Raw genomic sequence first — 14,682 nt, 5'->3', positions numbered from 1 at the left:
TTTAAGAGTGAAAAGGGTATAAATGAGTAGAAATAGGGTAAGAATGAAGTAGAAATAGTCCTAGGTAAGAATGGAATAGCTATGCATAGTATATTTATGGGGCTTTGAATTTAATTATTAAATCAATTTTAATATATTTAATTAGGTATGTATGTAATGTTTGACATAATGTTTATAATAATCCCATTAAAATATATATTTTACCTCAAAATGATGAAATTCCAAGTCTTAGATATACCACAAGCACATAATCACATCCGAGGCAACGTAGAAATTGAGCGAGGCAACTTAGAAATTGAGCAAGGGAAGCTAGGAATTGAGCGAGGGAAGCTAGGAAATGAGCAAAGCAACCTAGAAATTCAGCGAGGGAACCTATAAATTCAGCGAGACAACCTAAATATTGAGTGAGACAACCTAAAAATTGGGAGAAGGGACTTAGAAATTGATCGAGGGATCCTAAAAATTGAGCGAGATAACCTAGGAATTGAGCGAGGCAACATAGAAATTGAGCGAGGCAACCTACAAATTGAGCGAGGGAACTTAGGAATTAAGCAAGGGAACATAGAAGTTCAGTGACACAACCAAGGAATTGAGCGAGGCAACCTAAAAATTGAGTGGGGGATTTTAGAAATTCAGCGAGGCAACCTAGGAATTGAGCAAGGGAACCTAGAAATTGAGCGAGGCAACCAAGGAATTGAGCGAGGCAACTTAGAAATTGAGCGAGGTAAGCTCAAAACTAAGAGAGGAAACTTAGAAATTGAGTGAGGGAACTTAGAAATTGAGCGAGGCAACGTAGAAATTGAGTGAGGCAACCAAGTAATTGAACGAGCTAACCTACAAATTGAGCAAGGGAACCAAGGAATTGAGCGAGGCAACGTAGAAATTGAGTGAGGCAACTTAGGAAGGCAACTTAAAAATTGAGCGAGGGAACCTAGGAATTGAGCAAGGCAACGTAGAAATTAAGCGAGGCAACCAAGGAATTGAGCGAGGCAACATAAAAATTGTGCGAGGCAACCTAGGAATTAAGCAAGGCAACCTATAAACTGAGCGAGGGAACACAGGAATTGAGTGAGGGAACCTATGAATTGAGCGAGGCAACCTACGAATTGAGTAAGGCAACATACACTATTGACTTCCTCCAATGTATAGTGAATTTTTGCATGTTTGTTTCCTCCAAGGTATGACCGTTGCATAGTATATCGATGAATTTCATTACAAATATGCCACAGTTAAAACCATTGCATTGCTTCGGCACGGATTTCTCTTCTTTGGCGGTCCAAGTCTTCCCTTTAAGCGCGGTGACATCTCCGGTGACATGGAAGAGAATCGGGAGCGCCTCTGTCATCAATTTGATCATCTGCTTATACTTTAAGAGAGCATTTGACACTAAGCTATCAATAATAATGATCTCCTGTTGTCTTGGATATAGGACCATCAAGAACCAACGAGAGTTTCATAGTTGACGGGTACATAAACCTGTCCATGTTTAAGAAGTAGGCTATCAGTAAAAAAACATGATTAAAGAACACATTAAAACCTATTTTGATGTTATGTGACGAATACATTACCCGTTCACTATACCAAATCTCCTTGGCATGTGATTTACCCCGCTTCTTGGCAATTGTGATAACATTGTTCATCTTACCTACCAACTTTGCACGTTCCGAAGCAGACTTCGAGTCCCGATACGGTTTTAGAGTCGGCATACTAGTTTGAATGCATGACTGTAACAAACGTAATAAAAGATCAATACAAGTAGAAAAAACGCGAATTAATTTAAAAAAAATAAATTAGCGATACTCCAAAGTAAATATTTAATGTAAAGTAGGGGGACAGAACTTGCAATCTTGGGAATATGCAATTGTACAATCAGACTGCCTTTCCTCTAGGAAGTTAACATATTTATCGATAGCCTACTCCATAAGATAATATGATTCAACAATAATCGATTAAAAGATATAACTATATGAAAGTCAATACATATAGACACTCTCATACGAATGCTTACCACGCTATCAACCCACGCGTCATCTACCCATATGGACTTGAACCATGAAGCCTCTTATGTCTCCTTATTTGCTTCATAGTAATTTTCCAAGCTCTTTAAGTTCATCCGTCAATAGCATCCTGAATGGATACATCTGTAGATGAAATGGTATCGTAGATGTAGGAAAGTTTACGGCTTCCTCAGGTCGCTTCACCACGTTCGAGGTTGTATCGATCGAAGACAGGGACAAGAATGGAGAAACCATATAATAGGATGGCTTCATTACCCTTTTAGTTCTCCTTACAGAAACAGGAGGAGAAACGGGTGCTTCATCTAATAGATTACACTCGACCATACCATACGATTACACCTCCAACTCCACGTTTCACTGTTTTTTTCTTCCGTATCCTCAACCTCCACTTTCTTCTTCAACTCCTCGTCCTCATCCCTCAAAAACTGTCCCCTCTGTATATAGAAATATTCCTTCTGTAAGCCCCGTATCCTAAATCGTACCGTTCCATAGACTTCCGCAATCTTTTCGGTCGAATTCCGGCAACCTTCGACCCTTAACCGGTATTTGTGCGTGACCCTGATTCACACGCCATTAACCTGAGACTTATACCCTAGCGACCACACCATCGCAGCGGTTCCGATGCCGCGACTCGTGCGCCGAGGCGATACCCTGGTCAGGAGATGTGGACCAGCGTTCGGTGCGAGAAAAACGTAGCGCGTTGCAAAACCCAAAAGAATCTCCACAATATGTCACCTCAATCAATCCCATTATATCAAGTACACATCACCTTTCACCCTTTCCCGAGCAAGCACCAAAAGTCAAAAAGTTATTACAAGCCCATACCTTCCTTACACCAAAAACTCCAAAAGTCAAAAATCTCTTACACATCCATCACTCACCACATCCATCACTCCATCACCCATCACTCTCTCTCTCCCTTTACAAGTCTCTCTCTCATTTTCAAACTCATTCCCAAGCAATAGAGAAAGCACCATACGTATGAGCCTTTCCAAGCATTCCCAAGCATCAAAGGTGGGCCACTTTCCTACCCTTTCATCTCCCATCTCAACCATCCAAACTTCATCTCCTCCGTTGGAATCAAAGCTAAGGAGCTAAGGAAGCCAAGGGAGCTAAGGAAGCCAAGGGAGCAAGAAGATTGAACGGTAGGTGTGTCATAGGCTAGATTTTCATGTGTTTATAATGAGCGAAGTGAGGCCAACCGATTAATGGTTTGGATCTCACTTTGGACCCTAAGATGTGGCCGATGGCCCACTTGGATCATCATGATCATTCCATGATGGGGCCATTCTCCATGGACCCCATCATGATGTTTATTTTCCTTGCATACTTAGGGTCATTTAGACCGTCTATTTTAGTGGAGAAGGGATCTCCACCATTGGATTTCGATGTAATGGGCCCACATGTAATGGGACCCACTTGATTTATGTTGTAGATCATTGAAGGGAGGGCCCATAGTGCCGAGGTCCCTCCATCATGCGTGTCTCACTCTTTTTTTTCTCTCCCTCCCTTTTTATGTTTTCTTTAGTGATAATGATGTGGTTGTATGGCCCACTCGGTTGGACCCCACCATGAAGTATGTATTTTGTCTAAGCCGTCTATAAGTGGGACCCACTTCATGTGTGTTGTACCCACACCATCCATCATTGGTGGCCCACCTGAGCAGGCCCACCTTGCACGGCCAGACCGTCCAGCGTCCCTGGATGCTGGACGTGGATTGGTAAACACAAATATTAGCTTGGATCACAAGCTTCTTGGGTGGGTTGTTTGTATAGGCCCCACCTTGATGCATGTATTCAATCCATGCCGTCCATTCCCTTCTCAACCTCATTTCAGGCGTTGAACAGAAAAACAGAGTCAAACCGAGGCTCTGGCGGGCCATACCATATCAAATGGTGGTTTTCACCCTTAAAACCTTCCCTGATATTTTTATACACCGAAATATGCCCAATATTGGGCTTGTTTTACTTGTCTTAAGCCATGGATGCCCATTGGACAGAGTTGATTCTCAAGATGTAGACCCCACCTGTGAAAAACCATAGGAATAAAAAAAAATATTAATAACATCAGCAGCAGCAACAGGCGCTGCTGCTATGTCAGAAGGCAGCAGGCGCTGCCTGTGTAGCAGCGGGCAGACGACGGACGGATAGCGACCCACGGCTCTAGCCGTGGGCCCCACCTTGATGTTTATTTGTCATCCAACCCGTTCACGAGGTGGGCCACTCCCAGCAGTGGGCCCCTCCAAATTTCAGCTCCATCCACAGCTCAGGTGGCCCACACTGCAGGAAAAGGCAATATTTAATTTCTGCCATTGAAACTATTTTGTGGGCCACAGAAGTTTTGGATCAAGATGAAATTTGTGTTTTTCCTTTCACGCAGGTCTGTGTGACCTTGTCAACAGGTTGGATGGTGGGAAAATATTATGGTGGGCCACACACGTGGAACCCACCATTATTACATGTGTTGCAACACTGTCCACGGCTGTGACGCTGGAACCCACCATGATGTATCAGTTTTATTCACATCGTCTAGTGGATGGTGGAGCCCACAGTGATGCATGTGTTTTATGCACACTGTCCAATGACAGTGGGACCCACCATGATGCATGTGCTGCATCCCATCCACCCAACCATTTTAAAGGCTCATTTTATATCAGGGGTTGGGGAATGACCAGATCCATAGTCCAAGTGGACCTCACCTTGGCACGTTGTAAGGCCCATTAGATGTATTTGTGACCCATGGGTTAAGGCCCATTTGATGTATTAAGGGCCCATGGGTTAAGGCCCATTAAGATGTATTGGGGCCTATGGGTTGAGGCCCATTTGATGTACATATAAGGCCCAATTGGTGTGACCCATTTGATACACATAAGACTCATGAGATTAGGCCCATTTGATGCATTTTAAGGCCCACGGGTTATGGCCCATTGCATGTACATAAGGCCCATTGGTGCAGCCCATTGATGTGGCTCACTTGATGAATATAAGGCCCATGTGATTTGGCCCATTTGATGTATTTAAGGCCCAATGGGACGTACCTAAGGTCCATTGCAATGTGTGATCCCAACATGGTTTATGTAATGATGTTTATGACAGTCGTGCCTTGGGAGCAATGTTGGTTTGACGTCTACATTGCACGTTTAAATGTTGGTTAAACGTCCACATTACGACTCTCTCTAGGGCGCATTGATAGGCCTGTACTTGGTGTGTGTAGGCCGTCTAGGCCATCTGCGTTGTAAGGATAATGCATTACTTTATAACATAATTAGTATAGTTCCATGATTCATGATCATACGCATCATATGTATGCTTGATATGAGAAATGACTGATAATAGCATATGCCTTCGGGCAGATTGTTTAGGGGCTCCTGGATAGGCGTTGTTGCCCTACATGAGAGCACGACGCGCGCAGGATTTTTGCATGACTAGATGGTGTGATTCATGCATTCGCATTGTGTGATGTGGTTACCGTACGCCCTAGCGACATCAGGGTCGTAGCCTCCACAGGCGTATCGTGGTTGGGCAAGATTGGATACCGAAAATCTTGTTCTACATGAGGTGCTATAAATATCCCTGGGTGAAAGTCTCTAAATCCTTATGGTACCAAGAGGTTGCTCCAACGTCTAGACCGAGTGGGTGCATGAGCGCCGAGTGCCGATTACCAGACGGTTGCGCTTTCCACTGTGTTGTGATCGGTTGGAAGGGGGTGCGGCCTTACCCGCCCGAGAGGAAGGGGCAAAGCTAGGCTGAGTCTGACCAGCTCGAGGAATGGGTCCGCTATTGACGAGCCGAGACCGATATTGGCAGGCGGATAGTGAGGTCTTTTCCACTTACCTTATTACGCGCGATGGGGCGGCAATCTGGTTGGAGTGTACTAGACCTTCTAGATTTGAGTTGTATTGATATGTGGACTTAGATGAGGATTTGTATGCTTGAGTTGTATTTCGCATTACATGGTCTTGGTATGGCCGACATCATTCATGCTTTACACCGCATGGCCTTAGTACGGCTAATGGCATTCTTGGCTTTCATCAGCATGTTCCGCATTACTCTGATATTCATAACTGCACTACTACCTTACGCACACACTTACACCACCCTCTAAGCTTTCTATAAGCTTATGCACGATCGTTGCGTGCAGGTGACGTTGGATCGCAGCAGCGCTAAGGCTCGAGCACGTGGTAGATTATTTTGGAGTTTTATTTATCATCATTGTATTTCCCTTTATGCTCATTGTACTTGTAAAGTTTTTGATCATAGTGGAAATGTGATGGAGTTTTTGGTTGTTGTTTGTGGGTCATGCCTTTGGTTATGCTTATTACAAATCAAACTGATGTTGAAAATCTTCCTCGTAGCATCCAAGGATCGGAACTTGACGAATGGGCGCTGGGAGCCGAGAATGGGGTTCTACAGAGGTTGTCGGCGCCGGATTCGGCGATCGGAAATTTTGTGAGCCTGGTTTCCGAGTTTGGGGCGTGACACCTTCTCCTTCTTTAAGGCCTCCCTCTCTTTCTCAACTCTTCCTTCTCTTTCGTCAGCTCATCCCTCTCCTTCTTCAACTCCTCTCTCTCATTCTTCAACTCATCTATCCCAATCCTAAATTCATCCATCAAAAGAGATGGTTTCATGATATTCCCTTCCCTTCGATCCCTCTCCCTGTACGCCATTTTCATTACTTTCCACTGATCCCTCCTCACCCTCGTCATCATTCTCGTTTACCCTCATCGCTCAATTATTGGGTTTCGATGACCTACAAAATGTATCAATGCACATATAAGAGTTGGAAAACTTTTAACGGGGAATTAAACAATATTCAATTTTAATTAAACGTTCATGATATCTCACCTGAAAACTATCACAGAGCAAGCGAACGGCGTCCGTTTTCCATTCTCGTAGGGTGGGTTCCAAGTTCTTTATTAAGATAGTCTGCAAAAGAACACAGACTGATGTTAATATATGGAGTGTAAGTGTCAAATCAAGCAAAGTGAACGGTGGAGAAATACATATACTTACAGCTTCACTCTCAAAAATTGTATGTATTTTGTTGTACCTCCAACCCTTCCAGCCTCAATATTGAATGAAGCGTAGAATTTGTGAGAGAACAAACGAATTACAAACATGTAATAGAAAATATATTAAAAGCAAATTTCACTACTTGCTTAAAGAATCATAACGCAAAAAATTAAACATAGTTGAAATTGAGCGAAGCAAACTAAAATTTGAGCGAGGCAAATTAGAAAATGAGTGAGGGAAACATGAAATTCAGCAAGGCAAACATTAAATTCAGCGAGGCGAGATGAAATTGAGCGAGGCAACCTTAAAAATTGAGCGAGGCAAGGTGAAATTGAGCAGAAAACCTAGAAATTAAGCGAGGCAACCAAGAAATTCAGTCAAGCAACCTAGGAATTGAGCGAGGAAAGCTAGAAATTGAGAGAGGGAACCTATAAATTGAGAGAGGGAACTTAGGAATTGAGCGAGGTAACGTAGGAATTCAGCGAGGTATCCTAGGAATTGAGCGAGGGAAGCTAGAAATTGAGCGAGGCAACGTAGAAATTCAGTGAAGAATCCTAGGAATTGAGCGAGGGAAGCTAGAAATTGAGTGAGGGAACCTAGAAATTGAGCGAGGCAACCTAAGATTTGAGTGAGGGAAGCTACAAATTGTGTGAGACAACCTAAAAATTAAGCGAGGCAACCTAGGAATTGAGCGAGGCAACGTAGAAATTGAGCAAGGGAACCTAGGAATTGAGCGACGTAACATAGAAATTCAGCGAGGAATCCTAGGAATTGAGCGAGGGAAGCTAAAAATTACGCGAGGGAATCTAGAAATTCACCGAGGCAACCTAGGATTTGAGCGAGGGAACCTAAAAATTGAGCGAGGCAAGGTAGGATTTCAGCGAGGCAACCTAGGAATTGAGCAAGGTAACTTAAGAATTTACCAAGGGAAGCTAGAAATTAAGCGAGTCAACCTAGGAATTGAGCAAGGCAACCCAACAATTGAGTGAGGGAACGTAGGAATTGAGTGATGCAACCTAGGATTCTAGCGAGGCAATGTAGGAATTCGGCGAGGCAACGTAGGATTTGAGTGAGGCAACCAAGGAACCTAGGAATTGAGCGAGGAAAGCTACAAAATGAGCGAGGGAACCTAGAAATTGAGCGAGGCAACCTAGGAATTGAGTGAGAGAAGCTAGATATTGAGCAAGGGAACTTAGAAATTGATCGAGGGAAGCTAAAAATTGAGCGAGGGAACCTAGAAATTGAGCGAAGCAACCTATCAATTGAGCGAGGCAACATAGAAATTAAGCGAGGCAACCTATCAATTGAGCAAGGCAACCTAGAAATTAAGCGAGACAACCTAGGAATTGAGCGAGGCAACATAGAAATTGAGCGAGGGAACTTAGAAATTAAGCTAGGGAACCTAGAAATTCAGCGAGGAAACCTAGGATTTGATCGAGGCAACCTAGGAATTGAGCGAGGGAAGTTAGAAATTGAGCGAGGGAAGCTAAAATTTGAGCGAGGGAACCTAAAAATTCAGCGAGGCAACCTAGGAATTGAGCGAGGCACATAGAAACTTAGCAAGAAAACATAGAAATTGAGCTAGGGAAGCTAGAGGAAGCTGAAAATTAAGTGAGGGAAGCTAGAAATTGAGAGAGGGAACCTAAAAATTCAGCGAGGCAACCTATAAATTGAAAGAGGTAACCTAGGAATTGAGCGAGGGAAGCTAGAAATTCAGCAAGGCAACCTAAAAATTGAGTGAGGGAACCTAAGAATTGAGCGAAGCAACATAGAAATTCAGCAAGACAACCTAAGAATTGAGTGAGGGAAGCTAGAAATTGAGCGAGGGAACCTAAAAATTCAGCGAAGCAACGTAGAAATTTAACTAGGCAACCAACAAATTGAGTGCTAGTTAAATCATCAACAAAGATGAGGATGACTTTTTTTGAGAGATTATTTATCCTCTCATAGTGTAACATCCTGGATTTTTACTGTTTTGGATTCCCAAAAATTCTTGAAATTTCTTTTATAAATTAACTTATAATATCACTTAAATGATCATTAGCACTCAATGTTAGTCTATACAGGGGTGATACCAGTAAAGAACCACACAAGTTTGATTAATCAACCGTAGGAAACCACCGAATTCGTCCGATCATTTGAACATCAAGTTTAGCCTCATGATTTACTCAGATAGGGCCCAAATCTAACCAACTCTTCGCTAACTAATCAAAGCAAGCATGACTAAATTAAAGATCTAATCGGGGCAGAGTCAGTTAAGGCCTAGATCTTGAATAATAGACCAAATCAACCCCGTTACTCTTTTAGCCTAAAACCGATGGTTTAGAGTAAACATGACCAAATCTCCACTTTCACTAGCTATAAATAGGCCTCACTATGAACATAGTTAATCCAAACCTTAATCATCGCCCACGAGAAATTTCAATACCTAATTCATTCCAAAAATGCCCCGATTTTTTGAACAAGCTCTAGACCGCTCGTTGGTGGGCCACTAGTCCCAAAACTATAGAATAATGTCCGTCTTACTGGGCTTGACGTCCATCACGAAAGTCGGACCTTGGTATTATCCAGAACTGCTCAACTTGAGCCAAAGGACGAGTGCATGAGAAGTGCAAATACCCTAAAGGAAGAATCTGAAACTTAAGTGAATTGGGTCGTCCACTCTTATGCGAAGTTGAGAGTTTTGGACCGTCAGTTTGCGACCAAACTTCACACGTAGAGCAATGATATTTTTTTACTCATATCCATATAGTCGTGGCCTCAATCGACCATCGATGACCGTTGAACAGACCTCTAATCATATCTGTCGATCGACGCATCCAAATAGCGGGTCGATCGTATCCATACGTAGATCATCATTAAGGCTAACCATCCTACGGTGTATATCGACTTGTACACCCTATAGTGGGCCCTAGAGCTTAGAAAAACCCTCCCATAAGGCTAGTATGGTAAAAATCTAGCCATTGGGGCTATTTACACCAAATCTAGCACTATAAAAGGGCCTCATTTGGACACCCCCCTCTCCCCATACGAATTTGTCCTAGAGAAAAGAAAGAGAGAAAGAAGAGAAAAAAGGAGAAAGAGAGAAGGAGAGAAGGAAGAAGGGAGAGAAAGGTGGGCCCAAAGGAGGTGAGATCTAGAAACCCCTCTTTCCTTTCCTCAAGAAATTCTACATCCATAAATACAAGCGATTTCCATCTGATTAGGGAGATAAGCACCCATCTTTTTTGTAATCCTTTGTGTTGAGCTAGGATTTGTATGAAATTCTAACATGCAAGTGCATTGTCTTAGGATTCCGGCCGATCAACATCGAGTTCAGCGCTTCTAGGTCATTTTTCAAGATCTCAACGATCAATAGGTGCGGACTATTATTCTTAGGTGGCCTAGCACTGATTTTAGTATGAGTTTAATGATTTTGCTTGCTTGGAAGATGCATTTGGAGAATCTAGACAAACCTAGGGAAGACCCTACCCTTGATCCTATCGATTCACATGGAATGGTTATGGAATGTTGTTGCCTTTGGTATGATTTGGTTTAAATGGATGATTGCATGTACTTGTCTTGTTTGGTTCTCATATGATGTTGCCTCATAGCATGTATGATCCATTAATTCTTGTGTAATTTGGTTCTATTAGGTATAGGAAGTGCTTAGCTTCCTCACTAACCCACACAAAACACATACACTCTTGTTCATGACATTGGTAGCTTTGCTTGATAGGAAAATCTAAATGGTATGTTGAGAAAATATGAAACATGATATTGTTTTATGTTTGATGATAACCCTGCTAGTTGGCATGCTATAGATTACTGTCAAATCCTTGGGTTGGTCAGGAATATGAGAAGAATGAAGGTGGTCCCGTTGGTAGGACTATCCTAAGGTTAAACCCATGAATTTGGACGGGTGCTCGTGGACGACAGTAGTTAGACTACATGGGTCACTTGTACCCGATGTCGTCTGTCACGTGCTTGCCTAAACTCGTGCGGTCTAGCCTATTTACTGACCAACCTTGCTTGTTACCCCTGTTTGCTCACATATGTATGGAACCTGGAACACCCTACAACCATTGTAGCCCATCGATAACCATATTGAAATCGATCCACCGCCTCGTGAGCCGGGCATGGTGGAATGAGACACTATATCCGAGTCGTCGGCCTATGATGGGGTGACGTGCCTCCCCGTAGTGACCGTGAGCGATCCCTTTTTCTCAACACTCCCCATGTGCTTGAAGTCGGGGATGGGGAACCCGACGGGATCAAGGATCGCGGGGTCTCGGCCTCACACATTGAGGGGTCTTAGCCTCGCAACTAGTTCAAGGCATTGATACGTGGGGTGTATCAGTTTTTCTAACCTGCTGGATGATTGGAATTAACTAAGAACTTAGATAACATTATCATCGCATCGCACTAGCTAGGTTGGCGACTCGGTAGTCGAGGTCGCTTTGAGGGAGTGTTGGTCATACGCGATCGTTAGATGGAGTCGCTCGAGGGAGTGTTGTGGCGAGGGCATGCATCATATCATTTATCATGCATATACATTAACAAGATTAGTTAGGTATTTATAAATGTATGGTTTTTAGTAAGTTCATAATGTAATTGATGCCTGTTACAACTTAAGATTAATAGCACCCACTGAGTTGATCACTCACTCCCACTCTGGGATGGCGTTTTAAAACACCAACCAGATTCTTCAGTAGTTGCAAGGGACGCAGAGTACGAGGAGCTTGACGACGCGAGTCTTGACGAGGAGGACGAGTTGTCCTATTTCCATTTGATGGGCGGTTCGCTACAGAGTTCGTGAGTGGACTTGGATCGCTGAGTGTTGGACTCAGCTCATCATTCATTTTGGATATATTTTTGTAATTTTGTTGGGCAACGCCTTGTGCGACCCGTTTATATTAATTTGGACTTGTATATATTTAGACTCACTCATCTCAGTAAGCTAGTTGTGAATTGTGATTCATGTTTCCAGTAATTCTCAGTTATGCATTTAAACCTGATTTATCATAAAACTATAAAAATTGGGTATAGGTGACACCCGAGAACTTGGGAGTCGAGCGTATGCATGACCCCCAATCTCCAGGGCGTTACACATAGATAGAGGAATAGATAGAACAGAGAAGATCTCTATATCTTTTCTCATAGATATAATATAGAAGAGAGATCCCTCTCATTTTTTATCAGGAGAGAGATCTTTCTTCTTCGAGGGCTTTGGATTCAACGATTTTTAAGAGCAAGACGGAGAAAAGAAACGTTGAGATAATACATTTCATCGTAATCTCATCTACTGGAAAAGGGGGTCCTCTTGATCACCTGAAGAGATTTGTAGGCAGAATTATTATAATTATGACCGCGAGAATTGAGCTGCCAAATGAGATTATCCTCATTCCTCGACTGGGGTTCTAGAAGATAGGATTTATGCAGTAAAAAAAAGTTTTCTGAATTGAGCAAGGGAAGCTAGAAATTGAGTGAGGCAACCTAGAAATTGAGCGAGGGAACCTAGGAATTGAGCAAGGCAACGTAGAAATTCAGCGAAACAACCGAGAAATTAAGCAAGGGAAACATAAATTTGAGCGAGGCAAGCTTGAAATTGGGTGGGGCTAACATGAATTGGAATGAACTTTAAATATAATTGACCTAGCCTAACAATTTGCTCTTTGGTGAATTTGACCGAGCAGTTAATGAAATTGACCGAGCTTTACATGAAATTCTCTTCGGTGAACTTGATTGAGCAATTAATGAAATTGACTGAGCAGTTCATAAAATTTTTCGTTACATTACATGAATCGGTGGAAGTTCCCCATCATATTTTTATGATATCTCCATCAAATTTATGAATTGCTCGGGGAATTTCACCAATCATGAACCGAGAAGTACGTCAAATGGACCAAAACCTCTCGCAAATTGGATTTATAGTTTGCTCAGTATGCTTTTATAGTGCTGAGTTAACTGAGTTGGGCACATCCAAATCCATAGCTCAATTGGCAGATTGAGTGGAGATACCTCTGTGTCAACACTTGAGATCCCTAGTGGGGGTGGCTAACATGGAGTGTGTGTACTGACATGGGTGTGTACTAACAAGCTAACCCAAAAAATAAAAAATAAAAAATAAAAAAATAAAAAAACTAAGTTGGGCTTTCCTTGAATGTATGTGGACTATCACGATGTTCATCCGTTTTTCCATCTAAAGCAAGGGTTTCAGCCCAAAATGGTGGCATTTCAAAATATCAAGTGGATCATACCACAGGAAACAGTGGTTACATCGTAGAAACCTTGTTATACCCCCCACAATGATGTTTTGTTTGTAATCCATTATGTTCATAGGATGATTTTTGCATGGATGAACCGAAAACCAAGATGCGAGCTTCATCCAGCAGTTCAATGGCCCACAAAAAATTTACACCGTTTAGGTAATGTACTACATTATACCTGTGGTGCATGTTTTCTTTCATTGAGGGATCATTTTTAGAAAAACAAGATAATGTTGATGAATACAGAGGGTGCGATCCAGCTAGAGGGTTGTGCGATCCAAGCAATGAAAGTAGTGCAGGATTTCTCGTCTCTTGTTTTTCGAGAGCGGGGGAAGGGAAGGAGAGCAAACGCAGCAGCGAAAGGAGGGGTAGTTTCGTCCTCAAATTTGCAGTCCGCACGTGCTAGTCTAAGTTGGTAACTTAAGTTTATATTCCTTCCTAAAAACCGCTGGATGAAAGGCTTTGTCAACAGTAGTCATTTTCTCGTAGCGAAACAAACGGGGAACGGATCGGCCTACCAGCCAATCCGTTCCCATCAAACGGCCGTTGCTTCCAGACGCGGATTTCTGCGAAAGCCTTTGCAGGAAGTTCCTGCGCTGGAATGCTAGGTGGGGCCTACTGTGACGTTTGTGAGCAATCCACACCGTCCATCCGTTTTGAGAGCTCATTTTAGGAAATTAGAATAAGAAATTAGGTAGATACAAGACTCAAGTGAGCCGCACGAAAGGGAAAACATGAGAAGAGTTTTCTACCGTTGAAACCTTTCTGGGATCAACCTTGATGCTTAGACACCATCCAAACCGTTTATAAGGTCATTCCCACTTGGATGAAGTGAAAACACTAAAAACAGCGCCTGATATGAAACTTCGTGGCCATACAAATGTTTCAAACAGTGATCAGTGAATCCCAACTGTTTCCTCTCGTGCGGCCCACTTAAGTTTTGGATCCATATCATTTTAGGTTAAAAGTCCTAAAACAATCTCCCAAAACTGATGGACGGTGTGGATTTCCCCAAAACATCAAGGTGGGCCCCACCTAGCATCCCAGCGCAGAAACTTAGCGTCCGTTACTTCCATCCCTCAAATAACTGTACATTTCCTGCCGCCAACTAATCCCTACAGCCGGCTGCATGGAAACTTAGATGCAACCCCATCTTTTTCACAACGTGTCACTTTTGTAGGTAATACAAACCATCCAAACACTGGCCCTTGATGAAGATACTTGCCACTAAAATGAAGCCGGTTCACTCATCATCGGGCCACACCATTGAAATAAAAGGACGGCCGTCGGTTTAACAAAACAATCTAGTGTGGCCCACATAATCAGTAAATGAACTCGATTTTCAAATCAGGTGATCTTCATGGTGGGAACCAAAGTTTGCACGGATAAGATACCCTACACATG

Source organism: Magnolia sinica, chromosome 5 (genome assembly GCF_029962835.1).
Source record: "Magnolia sinica isolate HGM2019 chromosome 5, MsV1, whole genome shotgun sequence".
In the NCBI taxonomy this organism is placed as follows: domain Eukaryota; kingdom Viridiplantae; phylum Streptophyta; class Magnoliopsida; order Magnoliales; family Magnoliaceae; genus Magnolia; species Magnolia sinica.
The sequence above is the reverse complement of the archived record's forward strand: the minus strand, read 5'-3'. Positions refer to the sequence as shown.